General features: G+C 39.5%; 1 pseudogene; it reads left to right on the top strand.

Moving 5' to 3' along the window:
* The first annotated feature begins 3104 nt into the window (after window positions 1-3104).
* Window positions 3105-25711, top strand: part of LOC117693637 (60 kDa heat shock protein, mitochondrial pseudogene) — a 41079-nt pseudogene continuing 18472 nt past the window's right edge.

Below are 25711 nucleotides of genomic sequence, written 5' to 3'. Positions count from 1 at the left end.
CACATCAAGCAAAGAAGGTGGATTTGAGGCTATCTTGGTTAAGCTTTTTTGTGGTTTACTGAGACTATCAACCATCTTAATGTTAAATGAACAAGTGCCTTCAGTAGACAATTTTAATAATCAAGACTGAGAAAGATCCCCACCTTTAATGAATCACTTGGAAGTCTCACTAAAATACAGAACTCTGGAGGCCCCCCCAAATTGCTTTTTTAACTATTTTAATTTTTAGATTATGTGTATGATTGTTTTGCCTGATTGTATGTTTGTGCACCATATGCAAGCACAGTGCCTACAGAGGTCAGAGGAGGGCATCAGATTCTCTGGAAAAACAGTTAAAGATGGTTGTGAGCCACCATGTGGATGCTGGGAATCAAACATGGTCCTCTGGAAGAGCAACCAGTGCTCTTGCCCACAGAGCCTCCTGCCCTCACATTTTCTTTTTGAGATTTTTCCAAGTAACCCTAATACTCAAGGGAAATCACTAATTTAGGTCTTCATTAAAGACAATGTTCCCTTCAGAATCTTTAGGGAGATGGTAATATTTCTCAGTTATTAACTTTGCCAGAAGTTTAGAGGACAGGGTCAGATGTTATTTGGGTCTTTTCATAACAATGGTTCTTATCCCAAGGCCAGGAAATCACGGAGAGAGCTCTTACACCTGCTAAATACATCCATCCCAATTATACACTCAAACACCAGAAATACAACAGCAACAATGATCCTTTGGGCCTAATCTATGCAGCAGGGGCCAGGACACCATTCATCATCTGATTTCTATAGGCTGTTATTGTGACAAGTGCCTATGAATCCTTCTGAGGAAAATGCTTACAGTAGCTTCTTGAAGGGGATCTCATCTCACCTCCACTCACCGAATTCTGTCTTGAATCTGGAAGTTGAATGGCAGACCTTGACCTTTCATCGCAATAGCTGATATCAGCCTTCTTCTGCTAGGATCTTAGTTTTGTTTTTATTAAAAAAGAAAGTTAAGCCACTCCTTGACTACATGCCCACTTTACACACCAGGACATAGCAACACCATCAGTCAAGCTGCTTCTTCATGACCCTGACATCCACAACAGAAATTTACCTTCCATATTTGATTGGCAAAGCCACTACTCAATCCTTGCTGCTTTAGAAGCAATCTTGTCATTCTTGTTGGAATTATAGAATCAGCTTCATGAAACCTTCAAGGGCAGTCATTAAAGTGTCTCAAATAATCTCTACTATTAGAGTTATTGTTAAAGTGTATTTTTATTGGCTTAATGAAAGGTATGTCCTCTAAGGCTCCCAGGGCACATCAAGTTGAAGACTATCTTCTACAACTCTGCTTTAATGGGATCACCTTTCTGTATCTTTTGATCCTTGCCCCAATATCTTCCCAGGCAATTTCTTACCTCTCCACCTAATTGACTACAGGTCATTGCTGGGTCAGGTTTCTAGGAGCCATCCGAGAAGCTATTTAGACCATTCCAATAGTTTATTTCTAGGTCATTAAGTACCGAGTCAATGGTTTTCATTTCAGTAAATCTACGTTCAGCCAGGACATATCCAACCCCACCATATTAGTGCAGGATAAACCAAAAAAAGAAACAGTGGAAAACATTGCTTATGTGCTTTTTCATTCATGAGGAAGAATTATCATAAGGAAGACATTCAAGTAGACAAGATGCCTTACTCAATGAAAGTCAGTCAGATTTCCTCTTTGGACACTATTGCTAGGCTTATGCAATAGTGGTCTAAATTGATGTTCGGCTTTATCATAGTAAAGAGAATGGCTATTCATGAGCCCAAAGCTGTGGACTTAGTGTCATCAAAATTATCTAGATAGTGTCAATAACTATATACTTCCTTCCCAGTCACAGAAACCTTGATATATAGAGTATGAGTCTCCAAGGAAACCAAACACTTGGTGTTAACTGCATTAATGTTTTTCCCATGTCAGGAGTACATTTGTTCATCTTATCTACATTTGAACTTACTTCCTTTGCCTGTATTACTTCTGCTCGTACCAGCACTCAAGAGATTGCTAAGTGATGCTTTTATTACCTTAGGCTTAAAAACCCTCTTTCAATAAAGGTAAACTGTCAAGTTGAAAAGACTGAATCACTAGTTTTGTTTTTAAAATTAAACTAACCCTTGATAAGAGTTGCCACTTTTAGGTGTTAGCCCTCGACCACTGTGGTTTGATATCATTTCCATTTTAGTTGACCTGTCTCACCATCAGACCTGTCACTCTCCATGACTAAATGTGCAGGTGTTCATATTTAAATAAATTGGTTTTCCACATACAAAAAAGAGAGACACGGCCACAGATTGATATTAAAGAAGAAAATGAGCAGACATGAGTGATGCATATCATATATCCTTGGTACCTTCACACATTCACTCAGTGCGATAATGGTGCCTTACCTCCACCCATGCGGTGTATCTGCTTTAGCATTTGACTTCGCTGCTAAGGTATGAAAGGTCTTTGGGAGCTGCTCAGATCTGCATATGTACAGATTGAAGGTAACACATAAAAGAGGTTATACTTCCATGGACAAGCCTTAGACAATGGTTAAAGGTTAAATCATTTTTTGACATACCTGATTCAGTGATAGACAATTATGAGATGAATCTACCTATTCCACTAAAGGTCCCCATTGGGGTAAAACTTTAGTTCTGCTGTGGTGGCCAACATGGCCATCTCATCTTTCTGCTAATTTCATCTCAGCCACATATTTTAGTTTCATTTTGCTCTCTCACCCATGTTCGTTGGACTCCTTTTCCAAACTACCTTTGTCAAGGGCTTTCTCTCAAGCTAATATAAGGCTCAGGAGAAAAGAACAGTGTCAAGGACTAAGAGAGAGGATCACCTTTTAAGAAGGGAAGTGAAAATCAGAAATATAGTAGCAAATAGTAAAGAGAGAATTGGAACTAAGGTATGAAGTGGGTTTTGGTTCTAGAAGAAGAAAGTAGGTCTCTGTGCTAAAGTAGAGTGAATAAAGGGACTGATGGACGGTGGACGGTCGAGTTAGTAGCAGGCAAGTGTGGATCCTATGTGTAGCATCAGGGAAAGGGAATGAAATCTAGGATACAGATGGAGAAAATATTTGGCTAAGAGGATGTGGATCTTGAAAAATCCAAAAGGCAGTAAGGAGTGGGATGCAGGTAAGTTTGTAAGCGAGGGGGGACAGAAAATGGTTTGCTAGCTCGAAACAACCAGACAGTCAGTGAGAAAACATGTGAAAGTCAATGAGAAAAGGTCTGAGGAGGGGATTCACCAGGGTATCAATGCAAGAGGCAGCAGAAGAGACAAGATTAGAGGAACTTAGAAGAAGCAGTCAGATAGGCATGGGAAGAACCGGCCCAACATTTTTTGGCAGCTAGAAGGTTATAAATACAAGTGCTCAACTGGAGCAAGAATAGGGAAAGAGAAGTGGAAGAAAGTTGGTAACAAAGCAGAATGGCACGGGTTACTGGACTGCCAGAGGCAGGGCTGCTACCGTTACCACCTTCCTCTTGGCTTCAGAGCACTTTCTTCTCTTCTGCTGACAACTTCTGTGACTGCTCTTCCATCTCCTTTTCCCACGCCATAAATCTCCATTCCCTGGATAATATTTTCATATTTTCTTTTCCCTCCTGCCACATAAGGTTCTTCTATGACCTTGACCTCATATTGATTACAAAACACAGATAAGACCCCTATGTAGATCCCTGTATACAAAAGCCTATCAGGCAGACCCAGAGAAAGGGAAGAAGGGGGGATAATAACAAGTCCACATGCTCAAAGGTCAGACAGTTTTAGATGCTGGCATGTGCTTTGAGGAAAACAAATATGTTAGTGGGACAGGAAATTATAGTGAGAATTGGGGTAGCAGTTCAGACACTGAAATTGACTGAGTGAATTGCCTGAATGATGAGGAATCACTTAGAAATATGTGTGAGAAAGGTTCTTAGTGGAAGCCTACAGTTGGAAGCAAATACAATGGGATTCTGAGAGAGAAAATCAAGCCAAAAGAGCCAGAGCCCAGTGAGCAAGTGGAGAAGATAGAACAGAGGTTGGGCTGTTCCTACCCAACCTTATAGGAATGCATCCTCTACTGTTTATATTAATGATCCACAGAAAGTTATCAAATGTTGGGCTATCACACTTGGGACTATTACAATACAGTGTGTTCTGAAAACGTTGCTGTTGTGGCTCCATGAGAGTCAGAGGGGCAGGGCCAAGGACCCATGACCACACCTTGAGTGGTATGGGTCTACGGTGGCAGGGTTTGTGCTGTGGACTATGATGGAGATGAAGCTAAGTGAGATTCAAGGGCAGTGGGAAGGGCTGCTACAGGATCAGTGGGAGAGATGGGGAAGTTTTCTGGGCTAATTAACTGAGCTAGTAGAATAGGACCTTCAGTAGCAGGGGAGAAATATTGGAAGAACAGGTTAGGATTATGATTACTTGAGTTTAGATTAGCAGTGATAAGGATGGTAGAGATGGAAAAGGTAAAAGCAGAAAAAATATGTAAACAACCTTCTTATTGTTCCTATGGAGTCTTGAGACTGTTCTTAATTATGTTGTACTTTAGCATAGATGTATTATTATCTTAGTAAAGAAAATTTTGTCTTACTTTTTAAGAGCGAGTCAATATAGCTGAAATAGTAAATGTATAAGAGATAAAAATTGGTTTGTGTATTAAGTAAGCAAACATCGAGACCTTTTAAAATATTTTTATTATCCTCCCAGCCAATGTTGGCTCTTAAATTCCTCCGTGAACCTTAACTATCTACTACACGACTTCACTGTTCAATAAAGCATTTATGAGTTGCAGACTCTTGAGCATCGTTAGAAGGTATGGCTGTCCTGAACTGAAATGTGCTGAGAGTGTAAAGCATCTATCCGCTTTGAATATTCAAGGGACAGCAGAATGGAAAATGTCTTGTTCATATTAAGTATGTTTATTACACTTAGGATGGTGATGTTTTACATATATCTGGTGAGAGTAAACTATTAAATCCAATTACATATGTTTATCTTTAATTTTGAAATATGACTATTAATAATCTGATATTATACTTCTGGTTTCTTTTCTTTTTCTTTTTCTTTTTTTTTTCCTTTTTGTTTCTACAGGACAACACTTCTGTACACATTATGATAATTTCATAAAATAGTACATGTATTTTAAACAGTTCTTTTGTTAATTCTGTGGAATTTAACAATAACTCTTTACTTGGTAAGTTTTATTTGATTTCAGGAAGTTCCACAATGTATAAGAAATACATAGATACAGCATTATTGACTTTTTAGTTCATAGTAGACGTGTAGAAAGCTGGAGCTCGTGAAAACTCACCAGACATGTCCTGTTTGGTTTATATTAGGCTACAGAAAACCTACGGGGTTGTGAGTTGACCAAATGAGAAGTTGTTTTCCACATACAATGTCTAGTACTGACCTTCTGGCTTTGGAGTGGCAGTTCTGGAAGGGCAGCGATTGCTCTTTGTGTGTCTTTGGTTTTGATTTTTACTCACCATAAGGGACACCTACTCCAGCTGTCCTACTCACAATACACAAAAGAAAAGGGCAACAAGATGCCAACACATTTGTTCCTCATTGAAAAGCTTTCTATAATTTCTACCTGGTGGCTTCTTTTTACACACAGCTGCATTGCACTTTTACTTTTTGTATTGGATATTTTAATTTATTTGCATTTCAAATGTTATCCCCTTTCCAGGTTTCCCCTCCAGAAACCCCCTATCCCATCCCCCTTCCCCTGCTTCTATGAGGATGCTCCCCCACCCACCCACTCCCGCCTTCCCACCCTGGCATTCTCCTACACTGGGGCATCCAGTCTTCACATGACCAAGGACCTCTCCTCCCATTGATGCTCGACAAGGCCATCCTCTGCTATATATGCAGATGGAGCCATGGGTCACTCCATGTGTACTTTTTGGTTGGTAGTTTAGTTCCTGGGAGCTCTGGGCACTCTGGTTGGTTGATATTTGTTGTTCTTCCTATGAGTTGCAAACCCCTTCAGCTCCTTCAGTCCTTTCTCTAACTCCTCCATTGGGGACCCTGTGCTCAGTCCAATGGTTGGCTGCAAGCATTTGCCTCTGTATTTGTCAGATGCTGGCAAAGCCTCTCAGGAGACAATTATATCAGGCTCCTGTACGTAAGCACTTCTTGGCATCCCTAATAGTGTCTGGGTTTGGTGTCTGTATATGGGATGGATCCCCAGGGTTTGTTTTTGTTTTGTTTTTTTTTTTTTTTTTTTTTTTTTTTTTTTTCTTACTAGGCACTGGGTAGCGTCTCTCAGACCATTGACATACAGTCTCAGTTGTTTCTCACTGACACCTTCAAGGTGTCCATTTTCATCGACAAGACTGTCTGGTGAAAGAGTTAAAATTTTTTTAAACCATCCACAGATGGAGCCAAGAGTGCAGGTCAGCTTGTTCTGTGCTCTGGGTCTCAGGAAATTAGCTATCCACAAGACAAATTAGATAAGATACGGAGCCAGGAGTTCAGAGCTGGGAGTTCAGGTCAGCGTGCCCGTGCACTCTGGGTACCAGGAACCAGACTGACCACAAAATAAATTGAATAGGGTTTGATTCTCAAAAGAAGAAAGGCTTGTATGAGATATTTCCCCATGACAGTTTCTCGAACCTGTCACAGAAGCTGAACACTGGACAGGTGCTTTCTATAGATACTTAATCATGATTTCCCCCTTATCACCCCTGGGTCGCAGTTTTGTCCTTTAAAAACTCTACTCCTTTCTGAGTCGGGGTCGTACTTCATTGCTTGCCTCTGTGTAGGACAGGCCAGAAGTGTGACCTCAACGCGTTGATTCAAATATACCTCTTGCTGATTGCATCAAGTTCGGTGTCTTGTGAGTTACTGGGGTGGTCGTGAATTCCCGAGGGTTGAGAGGGAGTTCCTCCCTTCCTGGTGGACCTTACCCTGGCACCATTGATTGCTTCTTTGCAGCCCTTCTTATGAGCCTGATGAAGCACATAACTGCACATTATATGCTCATCTTCCATTGTCCATCATGAGGGTTACATGGAGCTGAACCTGTTTAAATCCACTGCACAACAGAAGCCAGGTTAGGGGCCAGGCCCAGAGTGGACCCTTGCATGTATCTGTCTGGTGACCTAACAATTAGACTGAACAGAGCAAATGTGTTTTATCAAGCATTCCACTTTTGTTTACTGATTAAACCTGTTTGCACAACTTGTATGAGAAGGACCCCAGGGACCACTATCTGACTAAGCAGGGGATTTTAGTAAAATCTGGGGTAGAAGTGGAGAGAAGAAAAGCATACATGTTCTGATGTTTCCAGCTCTAAATTTTTACATGTTTGATCATAAATTTTATGTACTATACTGCTTCTACACTAACCATGATGCAAACACTTCCTTTAATTACCCGACTCTATCAGGTGGCTGATGCATGGACATCCTGAAGGAGCTCAGCTCAATAAAGATCATGCTCCAAATGTGCCCATCAAAAGAAAAATAATCCTCCAATAATGCCCCATGGTACTTATTAGTCACCCTAATAGTGCATCTATGGTTTATAAATAGCATTTGTGGACCCCTAAAAGGCTCTGAGCAAATGAATCATATTCTGCAGCAGCTTGTCCAGTAATATTTGCCAACGCTTCACTTATTGCTACTTTAATGGAAACTGGACTATTTCTCAGCCTCCTACAGATGTTGTAATGAATAAAAACCCAGAAAACATTTATAAGGCAGTTGACTCAACTGGACGGCTCGCTGATGATGGGCAAGGGAGATTTCATAAATACCATTTCCATCATCCCATTCATCTTGGATTCTCCCTGTCCGTTCATTTACCATCTTTTATTTTTTAATCAGAAAAAAAGTTATGTCATCTCAGAGGACTTTCCTAAGAGGTCATGTAAAATATGACTAAAGAGAATGAATATAGACAATGAAAAATGTATCATTAGTAAACAAGATATCCAAACTACTCATACCCGCCCAAGCTATTTTCAATTATCTATGGGTATGACCACATGCCACCTATAATGAATCAAGGATCTGAGAGAAAAATGATAATATTCTCTTTAGGGCCTTGTGTATTGTATAGTGTAGTGATAATCAGGCCCTTGAGCCAAGGGATGGGATGCAAAGGAGTAAAGGAAAAGAAAATTGATAAATGAAAAAGCAAAGCTCCCATCTTGGGTGTCTGAGTTTTCATATGTCTTTTATGTCCTTGTTGTCACTTACCTGACTCACTGTTGTTTACAGGTTTCAGAATGCAGCTGAATTAGTGTCTTGGTGTGGAGCAGGCACTCAATAAATCATTGTTTACAAGTAGTTTGCTTCAAGTGAAGCAGCAGCTAGATCTAAATACTTACCAGGTACTGATACATTTCACACTAATCCTTATTTTGTATGCGGCCCCAGCATTTACATAGTTTAAAAAATCTCCCCCAAACCCTACTCTTCAAGTGCTGTAGAACTGGTTAACTTCTAGGCAAGCCTGCAGATGGTTTGAGGAGGCAAAGGAAAGGGAAATCTTTGGATGTTGTAAGGAGTCCCAACCTTATTCAGAATGCTTTGAACATGAGAATACAATGACTGGGTTTCTGATGGATGGGTATTGCACTGAAGATGGCATATAGAAAGAGTTAAAGAAGAGGCAGATATAGTAAGGCAGCTGGAGATAGTAGCTAATGCTTCTGGCAGACATTAGCTATGCAAAGCAAGTGTGTTGTGGGGGCTGGAGTCAAGAGCTCAGCAGCACAGAAAGGTCCCAAATCTAATGCTAGAGAGAAAGACTGATATACGGGAAGATTCTCCATATTTTAAATGAACAAACATACTGTTACTTTAAACCAAGATCACACTTAAATTTTATTGTACGTTATCGGAAATACACATACACAACTAGAGAGAATCCCAAGGGCACTTTGCAGCCTGATGGACTGACCCTACAAAGACCTGCTGAAAGTGTCAGTGGACCAGAAACCTCAGGAACCAAAGCCAAGTGGCAAGACTTTTCCACTGAGAACTTAGGACCATAAAGAAATTATAGAGCAAGAAAGTCTCCTATCCATGAAATGCTTTATAAGGCAAAATTTAAAAAATATCCTACAACTGGTTCAGAGAACTGTAAGAAGGGGAATCTTTATACTTTATCTGAAAATGTTAATGTCCTTATGTCCACATCAGTCTTATCTTGGAATTAGTTAGGACTATAATTGAATTTTCTTCTAAAACAATTATTCATGTATATATTTTTGTTTTGTTTTGTTTTGTTTTGTTTTGTTTTGTTTTGTTTTTTTGAGACAGGGTTTCTCTGTGTAGCCCTGGCTGTCCTGGAACTCACTTTGTAGACCAGGCTGGCCTCGAACTCAGAAATCCGCCTGCCTCTGCCTCCCAAGTGCTGGGATTAAAGGCATGCACCACCACCGCCTGGCACTATTCATGTATATTTAAAAAACTTTTTGCACTCTCAATTTCTTATTCTGCGTATTGAAAATTCTATCCTTATATTGCAATTGCTCATCATTAGCTTCCGTCTATTCTTGATCCTCTGTTGTTCTCTTATTTTTATTACTGTAGTCTTAAACGTTTTATTAGTTTCTTCTCTTGTCGCTGTGACCACATACCTCAGAAAAAGTAACTTTAAAAGGGAAAGAGGGTATAATTTGACGGCTACAATTCATCATGGGGTTCAGAGCTCTCTTTATAGGAAAAAAATGTTGTTTATGGTCTCTGCTTCAGTTCTGTTCTCCAGGTTCTTGCCTTGAGTTCCTGCCATGGCTTTCCTCAGTGATAGACCGAGAACTGGGTGTTATTAGATAAAATAAATCTCTTCCTTCCTAAGATGCTGTGCTAATGGTGTTTATCACAACAATGGAAATCAAACCAGGACATACACAGAAATGGAACCAATCATACTGGGTGGGGCCCTTCCATATCACTCACTAATCAAGTACATGCCCCCACAGACTTGCCTACAGAATAATCTGATGGTGGTAATTTCATTTTGGTCTTTCTTTTCTCGGGCTTCATATGGTTTGTGAGTTATGTCTTGGGTATTGTGAGATTTTGGACTAATATCTACTTATCAATGAGTGCATACCATGTTCCTTCTTTTGTGATTGGGTTACCTGAATCAAGGTGATATTTTCTAGTTCCATCTATTTACCTAAGAATTTCATGAATTCATTGCTTTTAATAGCTGAGTAGTACTCCATTGTGTACATATACCACATTTTCTGTGTCCATTCCTCTGTTGAAAGACATGTGGGTTCTTTCCAGCTTCTGGCTATTATAAATAAGGCTGCTATGAACATAGTGGAGCATATGTCCTTGTTATATGTTGGAGCATCTTCTGGGTATATGCCCAGGAGTGGTATAGCTGGGTCCTCATGTAATGCTATGTCCAATTTTCTGAGAAACTGCCAGACTGATTTCTAGAGTGATTGTACAAACTTACAACCCCACCAACAATGGAGGAGTGTTCCTCTTTCTCCACATTCTCGACAGCATCTGCTGTCATCTGAGTTTTTGATCTTAGCCATTCTGGCTGGCATTGGGTGGAATCTCAGGGTTGTTTTGATTTGCATTTTCCTGATGACTAAGGATGTTGAACCTTTCTTTAGGTGCTTCTCGGCCATTCAAGTTTCCTCAGTTGAAAATTCTTTGTCAAGCTCTGTACCCCTTTTTAAATAGGGTTATTTGATTGTCTGGAGTCTAATTCTTGAGTTCTTTGTATATCTTGGATATTAGCCCTCTATCAGATATAGGATTGGTAAAGATCTTTTCCCAATCTGTTGGTTGCCATTTTGTCCTATTGACAGTGTCCTTTGCATTACAGAAGCTTTGCAATTTTATGAGGTCCCATTTGTCAATTCTTCCTGCAGAAGACCTGAAAGAAGGGTTATATGACCCAGAAGGGTCAAGGGCATCACAAGAAAATCTACAGAATCAACTAACTTGGGGCCATAGTGTCTCACAAAGACTGAACCACAAACCAGAGAGCATGCACGGGATGGACCTACGCCCTCGGCACATATGTAACAGATATGCAGCTTGGTCTTCATGTGGAACCCTGAACAGCAGGGGCAGGGTGTCTTAGTTAGTTTTACTGTTGTGAACAAACACCATGACCAAGGCAACTCATATAACATTTAATTGGGGCTGGCTTACAGGTTCAAAGTTCAGTCCATTATCATCAAGGCAAGAACATGACAGCATCTAGGCAGGCATGGTGCAAGAGGAGCTGAGAGTTTTACTTCTTCATCCAAAGGCTGCTAACAGAATACTAGCTCCCAGGAAGCTAGGATGAGAGTCTTAAAGTCACCCACAGTGACAAACCTACTCCAACAAGGCCACACCTACTGCAGTAGGGCCACACCTTCTAATAGTGTCATTCCCTGGGCCAAGCATATACAAACCATCACAAGGGATTATCTCTGTCTTTGTTGCTTGCTTTTGGATTTCCTTCCTCTAACTGGGATGCCTTGTCTAGTTTCAATACGAGTAGATACACCTAGTCCTACTGCAACTTGATTTACCAAGGTAGGTTGATATCCATGGAGGCCTCCACTTTTTGGGTAGAAACGAAGGGAATGGGAGTTGGGGAGGGGAGAAGAAGGGACTGGGAGGAGAGGAAGGAGGGGAAGCTACAATCAGGATGTAAAGTAAATAAATTAATGAATGAATAAAAAAGAAAGGAAGGAAAGAAGAAAGAAGAGAGGGGTGGTCTGGAAAGTACTCTCCTCAGAGATGTTGCTGTATTTTTCCAAACTGTCAGAGTATTGGCAGTTGTGTAGCTATTTGGTCTGACAGTTTGAAAACTGTAAACTGACACCTCACACAAGCCATGAAAACAAAATGCACTGTTGATAGAACTCTGGATGCTTCTCACATGGCAATTGTTGCTACCTGGATCCTTCATCATACTGAAGATGGCTACACATTCACAATCACAGACACTACATGGATACAGAAGATGTTCTGGGTGCACTGAGGATGATGTACCCAATTTGTGACTCTTATAATTGATCCAGTCCTCTGGCAATGAGGAAGGCCTCACCTGGTAGGTGAACTTTACTGTATCTTGGATTTCCTCTCAAGAGTTATTTGTGGTACCTCACTGCTGTTAGCCACTAGGTTTCAGTGTTGCTTGCCAGTCTAATCAACATCTGCTTTTCTTTGGTTGTGATTTACAGACATTTGAGTTTGCTCAGAAGCACACCAGCTCTCTTGAAAATCAACTTGCCAAGATATGGACACTACTTTCCTCATGTACTCCTGAACTATGCGCCTTAATAAGCTTACTTGATCACTAATTGCAACTGTCTCCTGAAATCTGTCAAATAATTTTAGCCATTTCCTAGATATTAGTGTAGAAAAAGAATGAGGGTTCTAGAGACCTATTTTGGAAACTCAGGATTCTATCTTGTGATGTATCAACACGAGATAACTTTCTTTCTCCTAAGATCAATCTCAGGCTAGTTTCAAGGCAGAAACTCAGCGACGGGACAGAGAGTGTTCAATTCTAATTGAATGCTTGTTCAGACCCTTGGCTTCTCTTCTGGTATTGGCATGATCAATCAGCTTGGCTTCAATACTTACTATGTTGTCATGGATAATAGAATTTCTTTAGACTTCCTTTTTGTGTGCCAGGACAGAATGTGTGAAAACATTAATGAATCTAGCCATGGCTGAATTAATGTCTCAGGCCAAATGGAAAAATCAATACAGAAACTTAAACAAAGGGAAAATTAAGTTTGTAAGGTATATGCTGATAGTTTATGGAGACTGTTAGGTTGGCTAAAGCTCAGATTCTGAGGACTATAGCTAATGAAATACTAAATGTTGACTTTGTCCTAATGCTGTTGAGAATACCATCAACTGAATGCTATATGAGACTAATTGAGTATATTTTACTCTAGTCTGAAACGATCATATGCACCAAAGTAGGAGAAGTAATAGCATAGGGAAGATTTCCAGAATTCAAGACAGCATAGATAAAATGAGAGATGGGTTTTGTTGAAGACAACTCCATACGGGTGCCTCATGTTTCTGCATATCTGTGGTTGGTTATCTCAAGACTGTATACAAAGTAAAAAGTCATGGAAGACATAATACTGTCCTCAAAGGGAAGGTTTGGTTACATTCTGATAGAATATTTCTTTTTGAGGAGTGGGTAATAAGAAAAGGTTTCACAATGTCATTCGGGATTAGAACCCAAGATTCTTTTGTCACTGTCTCCCAAGTGCTAGGATTATAGCTGTGTGCCACTATGCCTGGTTATTTTGATATTTATTAGAAATTAATGTTGAAATTTCCTAAAGGCCTTCTCAGAGCTTATCTCAGTCATCTTAAAATATATTGCACTGAATACTCTTCTAGAAGACATTAATAGTTATGAACTAGAGGTCACAATGCCACATACCTGTAATACCAGCAGCTATTAAGAGGTTCAGAGAGAATGATCACAAGTTTTAGGCAAGTCTGGTTACATAGAAACTTCCAGACAAGCATGGACTTCATTAGAAAACCTGGTTTCAAAACAACAACAATAACACATAATAAATACAGGCTGCTATATTGTAACAGCCAGATGTAGTGGTACACACTTGTAATTGACAGGAGGCATAGACAGGAGGATCCATAGACCCTACTGGCATACCAGTCTATCAGAATTGATAAATAAAAGACCAAGTCAGAGGGATAAAAACATATCTCATATAAAATCATAGAAGAAAAATTTCCAACTCTTGGGAAGGAGATGCCCGTTCATGTACAAGAGGCACACAGAGCACTGCATAGGCAAGGCCAGAAGAGAAACTGCCCATACCATATTATAGTTAAAACGCAGGACAAGCCCATCAGAATAACAGCAGAGTTCTTTCTCACTGGAAATTTAAAAGGCAGAAGGGCCTAAAGAAATGTGCTTCAAAGTCTGAAAGAACACAAATACCAACCCAGGTTACTTTACCTTAGCAAACTTGTCTGTTATAATTGAAGTTTAAAGGAATATCTTCTGTGATAAAAAAAAAAAAAAAAAAAAACAAAAAAAAACTGGGTAAATGACTTCATAACCACCAAACTAACCCTACACTGAATACTAGATGGAGTATTTTGGAGTAAAGAAAAGGATAAGTACACCCAAGAAACTGAGTGGGTTGGGAGAAGAAATGATACTAGAATAGAGGATGTATAATGTAGGAGTTAAAAAAAAAAATAAACATAAAAACCAACAAAATGGCAGCATTTTCTATACATGTCTCAGTACTAACTCTTAGCAGCTTCTATTCCCCAATCAACAGACACATAACAGGATGCACACTTTTGTTGTTCACAAGAAACACTCCACTGTCTAGGACAGATACTATCTTAGAGTAAAAGGACAAAAAAAGTATTACGAGCAAATGGAACTAGGAAACCAGCAGGCTTTCACTATTCTAACATCTAACAAAATATACTTTCTAAATAGGATTCGAGTCATTCAAGAAATAAAGTCAACAACTTTGGATACTCAAAAGAGGAACAAGTAGCTAATAAACATTTTTTTAAGTGCCCAGTATCATTAGTCAACAGGAAAATGCAAATTAAAAGTGCTTTGAAATTCCATTTTACCCCAGTCAGAATGGCTACCATCAAGAAAGCATACGACAGAAAATTCTGGTGAAGATGTAGAGAAAGAGAAATCTTTATGCATTGTTAGTGGAGATGCAAACTTATGCCACTACAGTGGAAATCAGAAATAGAATTACCAACTGAGCCACCAATTCCTCCCTAGTACGTACACACAGAAGACCCTGTATTCTACAACAGCGATCCTTGCTCATTCACATTTGCTCTAACCTTCAAATATGAGTGGTAGCTTGTTCTAAATGGAATCTTTTTCTATCAAATTGTGTCCATGGAAACATGTGGTGCTATCAAATGAATGTGTCCTCCTAACACCAATCCATATAGGAGAGCACTAATCCCAATAAATGATCCTTAGTTCTTGGACTTTAGGGAGGAAATTAAGTTATGAGGACGGGGCACTGGTAGAAGGAATTAGTTTCCTAAGAAGAGACACGAGAGATGCTGTGCCACATATAGACACAGCAAGAGGGGTCCATCTGCATACCAGGAAAAGGATTCTCAATAAGAACTGAACTGGCAGGCACTTTAATCTTGGCTATCTTCATGTTCAGAACTGTGAAGAATAAATTGCTTCTGTTTTAGCTACCCATTTTCATGGCATTCTGCCATAACACCTGAGCAATTAAGTCAAAGGTTATTCAGTGCTGGAGAGAAAGGTTCTACCATGAGCCTCCTACTTTTTCTTTTTCTGGAAGCCATTTTTTTCTAGATAAATAAGATTCTTTTGTTATGACTGAAATTTCATTGTTTCACAAGGATATGCATATACCTTTGTATCTTTAATAAATAATATATAGAATTTTTAATATACAGATTTGAGTGCATTTACTTTTGTGATATCTTTGTGTTCTCTGTTGCATTAAACATGTCTCTTTTCAGAGCAGAAATGTCTGCTTCCAGTGTAATTCTCTCTTTGACTACCTCTTGCTCTCTGCGACTCTCAGGAAACATTCCTCAGGCCTGTCCTCTGAATCATAAACTTAGTTCTCCATTTTCTGCTCTCTATCCCATCATGCTTTTTGTTAATATTTTTTATAACGTCACTAACATTTTTGTACCTCTGTGTTCTAATCATCTAAGTTTCTTTGCTTGTTTCATATGGAATCTCATACTTGGGCTCAACATCAAGAACACAGCACTGACTGATAGATAACTATAGCCAGCTGGAGGAGACATATCCCATGTACAGTGAAAACTAGACCAAAGAAGATCAGTGATCACCATGGGGTTCTGGCATTTCCAAACAATTTTTTAAATAAACAAACAAACAAAATTTACATAAAACTTGAAAAAGTGCTGACTTTAATAGATGACAACCCCATACACTTTTAATTTGAAATCAGGTCAAGTTTTGAACTTAGACTTGTTAGTCTCCTGTGTTAACCCCACAAGTAGCTATGATTACAAGCCTGTTCTGCCATGCTATGTTCAACAGTCCTGTTTTTAAAGAACATCTTTTGGACTAATTCTTTTAACCACATATTTGCAAATTCAAATGTTTGAGATTATAAAAATCTAAGAAATCTAAGAAAAAAGCTAAAACGAAGATAATATAGATTAAGTTTGGGGCATGTCTATTCAGAAACAGTCAATTGAAATCTCCCAGCAGCAGCTGGAAATGGATGATCTTCTCATTATTTAGAGAAAAAAAAAACACTACATGAGGTCATCCAATAATATTGGTGCCAGCAGCTATGCTGGCTAGCTTTATGTCAACTTGATACAAGCAAGAATTATTCAGAAAGAAGGAACCCCAGTTTAAAAATGCAATTGCCTGTTGGTAAGCCTGTGAGGCACTTTCATGATTCATGATTGATATGGGAGGCCCCAAGTCACTATAGGAGGTGATACCTCTGGGATGAATGAGAAAACTGAGCAAGAATAAGCCATGAAGCAGCACTCCTCATTGGTCTCTGCTTCATTCTTTCCATGAGGTTCCTGCCTGAACCTCCTGCACTGACTTCCCTAGATGATGCACTATAATCAGGAGCTGTAAGATGAAATACATCCTCTCCTCCCCAAGATGCTTTTAGTCATAGTGTTTTATGACAGCAAGAGAAACCCTAAGACAATAGCAGTCTTATGTGCATTCTGTGATCTGTACTATGCTATTTACATCTTATATCTCCTTGGCTCTCATATATTCTAAACTTAAGGGTTAAATAATATGAATATTTAGGAATAATTAAATGAATAATGAAAGTTATTAGTGCCAGACCTGATGGTACATTTTTGCAATCCCAAATATCAGGATTTTAAGGGAGGAGGACCATGAGTTTGAGGCCAATCTAGACTACCTTGGGAATGTGAAGCCAGCTTGGACCACATAGAAAATCAATTCAGAAAATAAACAAATAAAGGCAGTTTATATTTTAGAACTATGTAGATTAAACTCAGGAAATAATATTCAACTAAATCACAGACTGGAAAGTACACATGTAAGATGCACATATTAACTAGTTTCTTTAAGGTTGTAAATATCTGGCATTGCTTTAACAGTGAAGTATGGTTAGCTACCATGAAAGCAAGGCAGGACAAGGTCTAAAACAAGACCATCCCCACATTATGGATAGAGGAAACAGAGATAAACTTTAAGCCCCAGCACTGTGAGACTCCCCAAAAAGGATACCCAAGAAGGAATGAGAGGTCATCATTATAAAGAACAAAGGAAAAACAAATTATGATCGTATATCATCAATCCTACTGCCTAAGAAATTACAGATAGTGCAGGGTAATTATGAATCATAAACATGTGTGCATATACCCAGGTTGCCTTTCCATCTACTAAGTAACATCACTTTTAAATGAGTTTTGTTATTGCTGCTGTTGTTTTTCTTTATTTAATTTTGAAGTAATGTGTACATATGTATGTATCTATGTGTGTATGCATGTATGCATATTGCATGCATGTGTGCATGTGAAGGCCAGATGACAATGTCAGGTGTCTCCCTCCATCACTTTTCCACTTTATTTATTGATATATATATATATATATATATATATATATATATATATGTGTGTAAATATATGTATATTGATATATATATACATATATATCATATATAGATATATATATGTATATATACACATATATACACATATATACATATATACACTATATATATAGTGTGTGTGTGTGTGTGTGTGTCTCCGAGTGAACCTCAAGCTTACTGATTGGGTAGACTGACTGGCTACTAAACCCCAGAAACTCTCCTGCCTCGGCTTCCTCAGTGCCAAGATGACAGATGCATGCCATTGCTCCTGGCCTATTACATGTACAGCCATGATCTAAAGTCAGCTCCTTGTGCTTTTATAGCAACCACTTCACTGAAGTGATCCAAAGTCAAGTCCTGGTCTTTTTCATGTACAGCAGTGATCCAAAGCCAGGTCCCTGTGCTTCCTTAGCAAACATGTCACTAAGACATCCAGCTCCCTGTGAACAGTATCATTACAACAAGAAAACCCAGAGCAGAAAACAGACAGGTTTCATTTCTCTTGTGCCCTGCATGAGCGTTCTAGCTTAGGAGACTCTATAGAGTCCTTGCTAGATACCTTGCTGCCTGAATTGCTCCCGTAACCCTTCTCTTTCTCCAGGAAGTCTAGATATACACTCCTGAAGAGAGGCTAGGTAATTATCAGAATTTTACACTGTTTTCATAAGCTGTGTAAGTTACCTAGAACCACACAGCTCATTAATAGAGGGCTGGAATTCAACCCATGACTGACTGACTTTTGCTTCTCCAAATCCCTTAGCTTCCTGGGATGGCAAGATCCAGACCTCTGTGTGTCACTTAAGTCAACTTAACCTGGCAAATGCATCCATTTATTATTGAGTTGGTACTAGCAATTTTAGAGAGAAGTCTTATCCTGGAAATCTCCAAGAGGATGGGTTCTGGTGTTATGATCTGACACCCCATCAGCACTCAGAGTAGTTGTAGCCATTTTGCTCCATGCCTGCCAGCTATTTCATATTGTTGCTGTAACATGCCTGTCAGTCACTGACACAGAGAAGTGACCTGGCTCAAGGACATGTTGACCACATACCCTGTTTCATTCTGTATGTTCTGAATGCACTATATGAGGTTTGCTAATCTTAAGAAATTCCACAAAGCTTTATGTAGGACCCATCAAATCAGAGGTCAATATGAACTAATATGTCTAAAATATCTTGAGTCAGAGCTGACCATCTGGCAGTCCTTCCTGCACCTACATAGGAGCTCACTGTGGTTTTTTGTGGCTGACACTGAAGAAAGCTACTAATAAGCCAAAAACGTTATGATTATAATACTCATGCTCTGTTACCTCAGTGTTTTAAAATTCCCTGCTCACCCCCCGTCCACCACCCCCCTTACCTTACTCAGGACCAATCAGCTTAAAGGCTAGCTGATAATACTTTACCTAGTAAGCCAACTGCTCCCCTCCTTGCCCTTTGAACCTTTGAACCTGGTTTTTCCTTTTAAAAAAAAACTACTCTGAGAGCAGACTAGGACTACAATTAGGCTCCTAAGTCCTCTTTCCAGTCCTGGATGTCCAGTATTAAGATGTGTGTTCAATAAATTATTCTTGCTTAACTGAGATCAGTGTTTGTATGATTTGAGTGGCAACTCCTGAACCCCAACAGTAATAGCTGTCTGGTTGTCTCTCAGGACCCTTGAAGCCATGAAGGAGCAGATCCAAGTGCCCTCTGGAAAGGGCTAGCCAATCTTTAAAGAATGTATGGCATTCAGATTTTTCCTCTTGTCAAACAATATTTCCTAACTCCTGAATTTTAACAAAGCCTCTTTTCATAGTAAATATATTCCTGGCTCATATACTTGTATCTTGGGATGCATTTGACATGGTATCGAAATTGTCAAGGGAAATCAGGGGCAGAGACAATGTTAGAAACAGATTGTCTGTGCTGATAGCTTGAAGAAGCTATTTTACAACAGTACAGAAGCAGTAAAGGAGATGGGCAATAGGTGTGTGAGGGAGGAAGAAACCAGAAAGAGGTGTGACATTTTCTAACAGCAGGGTGCAAATGCATCACAAGGAGGTGTCAGAAGTTGTCCACACTGAAGGGTTCTGAGCAGACCATCAGTCTTAGACAGATTCCAGACATCAGATGACATCATTTGTCTACAATCATCTTGAGGTATAAAGCATTCAGGAGCCATCCAGTGTCATAATTATTACTGCTATTGTTACTTAATCAGTTGTGCTGGGTGTCCGCCTTTGGAAGGACACTTTCAGACCAATGGGGAATGAGAATTGTCTTTAGTTTATGATTGACCTCTTTTTTTCCTGTATTTCTCATCCTCAGCCCCAGGAGTCAGAATGGGAGAGCAGGGAAGCCCAACACTCTATGTTAATAATGCTCTATGCTCCGTATTAATATAAGCTAGTCAGCACATGCACACAGCAATTCAGACCTTGCAAAGCATTTTTATTCCCCTCATTTCTCATCAGCTACCCACCCCCCACTAGCCAGAGTCAGACGTTAAGAATGAGCAGCTTCAGGAATAGCTGAGCAAGCAATCACACCAAGAGTCTTCTCTCTGAGGGCGAGGACAGGAGTGTTGGCCTTTCTGCTGCTCCAACATGAGAACTCTGCTCTCTCGGCTGCTCTGAGTCATCCATCTTTAGAAAGAAGGAGACAAAACAGCTGAGGATTCAGCTGAGTTTATCGACTCTTTGCACTCCAGCAAGCTCTTTAGCAGTGAGGGAAGAAAATCTATGCAGGTGGCTTTCTCTTACTTCCTCCAAAGCCATACACAGTTGTCTTGCATCTTAAAAGCACCAGAACTATGCACATCCCACTCTAGGTTTTACTTGTCTCCTGGCCCCACCATATTGTAGACAGCTTGAGAGATTCTTTCCATGACACAACAGTCCCAAGCCTTAGGAAGTGTTCAGTGAATGATACTAAATAAATGAAATAAACCAAAAACAACAACAACAACAACAAAACAAGGAGTGACAGTTGTGTGGCATTTCTGAATTATGCATAGGGTCCTTGGTTGTTGGCCTGTCCTATGCTTCTATGGAGGGTACTTTTGACATCTCTGCTTTCTTCCTTCCTGGCAGAACTTGACTTAACTTTGCTAAGCATTGACCTGTGCTGGCAGGTCAATCTGTTGCTCAGATTCTGGATTGTCCAAGCCTAGTGTTCCTCTTGGATCTAGAACATCAGTGATATTAAAATAGAAGGTAACACACAGAGAAGTGGAAAGATTTAAGCAAGGAAGGAGGTAGGAAATATGGGAAAGGAGGAATAGGGATAGTGGTCACCTGAAATTAAGGATAAATGAAGAAGCCATAAGGAAAAACTGGTAGACTAATTAAATGAACTAAAGTAAAATAATCTAGACTATTCACTAGCATGTATAATAATCCTAAGCATGTGACCAGAAGACTCACAGGAAACTGAATTTTAGAAAGCCTTCAGTTTGTTTTTATACTCATGCAACTTTGGGGTCTTCCAAGTAAAGCGATATGTCTGGCCTTGAGAAGTTGGTTTAAGGCAACACCTGGCCTTGGTTGATCTTATCACACGGAAGGAAAGTATGGGCATCCATGGTTTAGGGAAAGTGCTACTCTTAGCCTCAAATGCTTGATGTGAGTAAGGAAAAGTCCATGCTGTCCTGTAAGCAACTGGCTAACATCTTGTATCCATGAGCTACTCCCTGTCCTGCTGCTGGTAGAAAAGCAAGGCAGAGAGTCTATGCTCTTAAGGACAACTCTGGGACAACAAATGAACCAAACTAAGAGTGCGTTCTAAGTTGGATTTCTCATTGTATGAAGCAATAAATAAATGCCTTAATTGCATAAGTCATAGAGTCAAGTTTTGTTAACAAAAGCACCCCGATTAATTCAGACCGTGGCAGTAGCCACTACAGCACATCTAGATGCACACTTAAGCAGCCAAAATTTAAATAGCAATCAACACACTTATCTCTTACTGTGTTTCTATGTCATGCACTGTGCTAAGTGCTCAGTATTGATTACTTCAAGTATTCTCCACAGCCATCCTACCAGGTAGGAACTCATACGGGGTCCACATTAATAGATAAGGAAACTCGGGAAAAGGACATTGTGTGTCACCACCAAAACAAGTGGCTCTAAATGCCAGGATTTAAATGCAAAGGATCTGACTTTAACACTTGTGCTATTAACAAGTTGTAGCCTGTTGAAGTCCAATGGCATTCAAACAAACTCTTCTATAAGAAATGTGGTGCTAACCAAAGAGTATGCAGGGACTGGACCTTGGACTTTTCCACATTTGTGGAAGATGTTTAACATGGTCTTCATTTGGATTCCCTAACAATCGGAGGGGGTGCTATCTCTGACTCTGTTGCCTGTCATTGGATTCCCTTTTCCTAACTGGACAGGCTGGTTGGGTCTCAGCATGAGAGGTTGCCCTTAGTTTTACTAAAACTGTTTGTCCCAGGGTGGGGTGGTACCCAAGGGAAAGCATCTTCTTCTCTGAGTAAAAGGAGAAGAGGAAATGAGGGAGGAACTTGTAGAGATTGGACTGGGAGAAGGGGAGAAGAAGAAGGGGGGGGCAGTGATCATGGTGCAAAGTGAGTAAATAAAATAATTTTAAGAAACAAACAAAAAAAGAAATGTGGTGCTGAATTTTGTCACTAGTATTTTAATAGCTGGAATGATGTTCAGAAATCCAACACTTGGGGAGGTGCCAACCCATTCTGAAATACCAGCCAAAGGCAAATGCCAACTTTCCAACAGAAAAACTGGTGGATCTGGCAGTGTTGGGTGAGCTTTGAGCCAGCCCCAGGGACCTTGAGTATATCTAGCCTTTGACATCACAAAAAGATAGGGACTGGAAAGGAAGCAGTTGGTCATCCTTCTGTAAGATCCATATTCTGTGATGGTGGTATACAAGTGAGCATAGCTGGAAATTTGGTGGAGTAGCAAGAGTAGGGAATGCAATTGATACTTAAGTTGTAAGCACAATAAAGATTCACCTCTTGCTTGAAGTATGTTGACTGTGCATTAGTTTTAAAGAGGAATGCATTTTCAGAACTAAACAGAGACAAAATACAAGTCTCTAAAATCTGCTAATTTAGCTAATAAATAGCAGTCTCCAGGGACAAAGTATAGAAACAATTTAATCAGCTAATGGAAATCAAAGGTTTACCAAGAACATTTTGTTTTCTGTTTCCTACATGACTGATTTGGGATTGCTTAGATATCTGCTGAAGTTTTGTTTATAAATCCATGTAAGTAACTTATCTGGACTTTTACTTTTCAACCGGCTATTCTAGGAGCTGAAAGAATAATAGCATAGCTATTAAAAATACAGAAGTTAGATCTGTTCCTAATCTATTCATAAATTTTTTATACTGAGTGCTTTGATCTGTGATATTCTTCCCGATTCTCCACCATTTATTCTTTTGACGTCTATTGCCGGCTGGGAACTATGAGGTATTAGGACTTAATTAACAATAATGTGGTCCTTAGATAAGACCAGCAGCATCTGTACCCACCATGAGCATCACCACCCCCCAGTCATTCTGCATTCAAACAAGATGCCTTTTGTAGTCCTCCATACTTTATAACACTCTCAGAAAAACAAGTTACAAGAATATGTCTAATAAGACATAGTTCTTTTCCTCCAGGACTTTGCGACTAGAGGAAGAAAGAAACACAAAATTGTGAGATCACAATACAATGTGTTAATGCTAATGCTGTAACAGAATAAAGTTGGAAGGGTATTCTGGCCCCTGGGACATCTAAAATGTTCTTAGCAAGAAGTATTATTAAATTTGTCAAAACTGGAAGGAGCAGTTCACACAGGAGAGAATCCTCTGCTGAGAGACCACACATGTCTGACCCTTTTATCTATGCTTGATATCTTATTGAAGAAGCATTAATGATTTGGGGGGTAGGGCTGACAATGAATTTGGCATGCCACAAAATGGGAGCTCTGTGTCCCCAAATCTGGGAAGCACAGAATGATAACAAAGGAAAAGAAGACTGTTCAATCAGCAATTGTTTTATGGTCTTTATTACTTGCCATTCTGCAGGAACAAAGCACAAACTGACTAGGCCCAAAACGCTTAGAGTAAAAGGTAAAACAATTAAATATTGCTAAGTCAGAGAGCCAGGAAACGAGGGTCGTAGGAAGGAAACTCACTTATATAAGTTGTCATGCTAATAGAGCTAATAAGAAAACCATCTCCACAGATAATGGAAAGTTCCATTATCTATCTTCAATCCAATCAACGAAATAAGAATTGAGCAACATGTTAAGATCACAAAATAACACATACAACACAGCTCCAAACTGGTGTCTTATTTAATGAGAAATCACTGGCAAGAATTTTTAACCATATTCAGTAATCCATCTATTAAGTAGGCTAAAAACCTACATTTCTATTTCCATTAACCTCCAATAGAAATTTAGGTTTTTGTAAGATTACCAAGAAACCACAGGAATAGTAGAATTACCTATCACTTTGACTAATAAAAATTAGGCTTAGTTTTACACCACATTGCAGTTTTGCATGTATTTCAATATATTGTTTATACCACACATGGTTTTGAAATTCATGCGTTTATGAGAACTGTCCCCTATATCTTTCTACTTAGAGAGTACATGTATTTTAATAACTATTCCTTGGTTTCCTTTATAATCTCATGCATTTCATAGTGCATTAAAACCTCCATTCATATGAGAAATTCATAAACTTCAACTGCCAGAAACATCTCATACACACAAAAATCATTATGGAATGTTGATTTCATCATTTTACCAATAATATCAGCAACTAAGATATTCACTCAAGTCGTGCAAAAATTCAGAGGTCAGAAGCTGAATAAGCTGCAAATGATAATCAAACCTATTAAACTTTGACATGCCTTAGTATCCCCTTATTCACAGACATGCACACTCACTTTTATTTCCTTAACTGCAACCATGGCCATAAGATGAAGTCCAGAAAAGGAAAAAGAATCAATCTAATGGGATCCATTGTCTCCAAACATTTTTAAATCTCCATACCTCTCAACTGAGACTACAGCTTCAACTTTGTCCAGTTCCCAAAATAACACAGGCCAACCCTGGAAAGAGGTAGTAGGCCGGAGCTAGCAGTAGAAGGGACTTAGAAGAGAGGTACTACCCTAGCTCCAGGTTCAGTGTCCAGTGTCCAATATATCATATGTGCTGGCTGTGAACCCAGCAAAAAGGCACCAGCATTTCCTATGATCCTGTGCTTGCTTCCAGATGGTTGGGGTTTCCTTAGGATGCTAGGTACATTCTAGTATATATGATATGACATCATATATATCATATGACAGCCCTGCCTGAATCTCCATCTATTTATTTGGAGCTCCAATTCCTCATCTGACCCTAACAAACTCTCTTCTCCAAACAAGGGTAGCGAAGAATTGAATTATCCGGTGAGGTATGAAAGAGCTCATTAGTACTGAAGAGGCCATGCTGTTGCATTTGATGTGGTAGCATACACAATCATTATTCGATGAACTGATGCAAATCCTAATTTTTCAGGGGACAAGGCAGCAATCTATAACATTAGAAAGTTACCAGGACAGGAACTGAAGTGGAACAAACATCTGTACCTAAAACCACTCAAATAATATGCTTTAAAAATCACACACACACACACACACACACACACACACACACACACACACACCATGAAATAAACCTAACAAAGCATGTCTTTAACCTGTATTTGGCCTCAGGGGGTACCAGTTTGCAACCTCCAGCAATTCCTGCTACCTTTATTATTTGCTGTTCTGTGGAGAGAAACTACACCCTAAATTAGGCTAATGTTCCTGACAGTCTATTGTACCCCACAATCTGGACTATTTGTTGCTTTTAACTCCTGGGGAAGTTTAGGACTGCCCACTACTATATCAGATTCTGTTTTCTTCACTCATCAGCTTAGCTACCCAGAAGACAGCATGCCTTGTATTTTAATAGAGACCCAGGTCAGCATGCCCTTCTCACAAATCCCTGGAGTCTCTCTTCCTAAATGCATGCACAGAACTTCTGCTACGTCTAAATAGAATTTTTGGCCAGAGAAAGTTGGATAGCAAAACTAAATATAGCTACCAGTCAACTGCA

Source organism: Arvicanthis niloticus, chromosome 21, assembly GCF_011762505.2.
Source record: "Arvicanthis niloticus isolate mArvNil1 chromosome 21, mArvNil1.pat.X, whole genome shotgun sequence".
Classification (NCBI taxonomy): Eukaryota; Metazoa; Chordata; class Mammalia; order Rodentia; family Muridae; genus Arvicanthis; species Arvicanthis niloticus.
The sequence above is the reverse complement of the archived record's forward strand: the minus strand, read 5'-3'. Positions and strand labels throughout refer to the sequence as shown.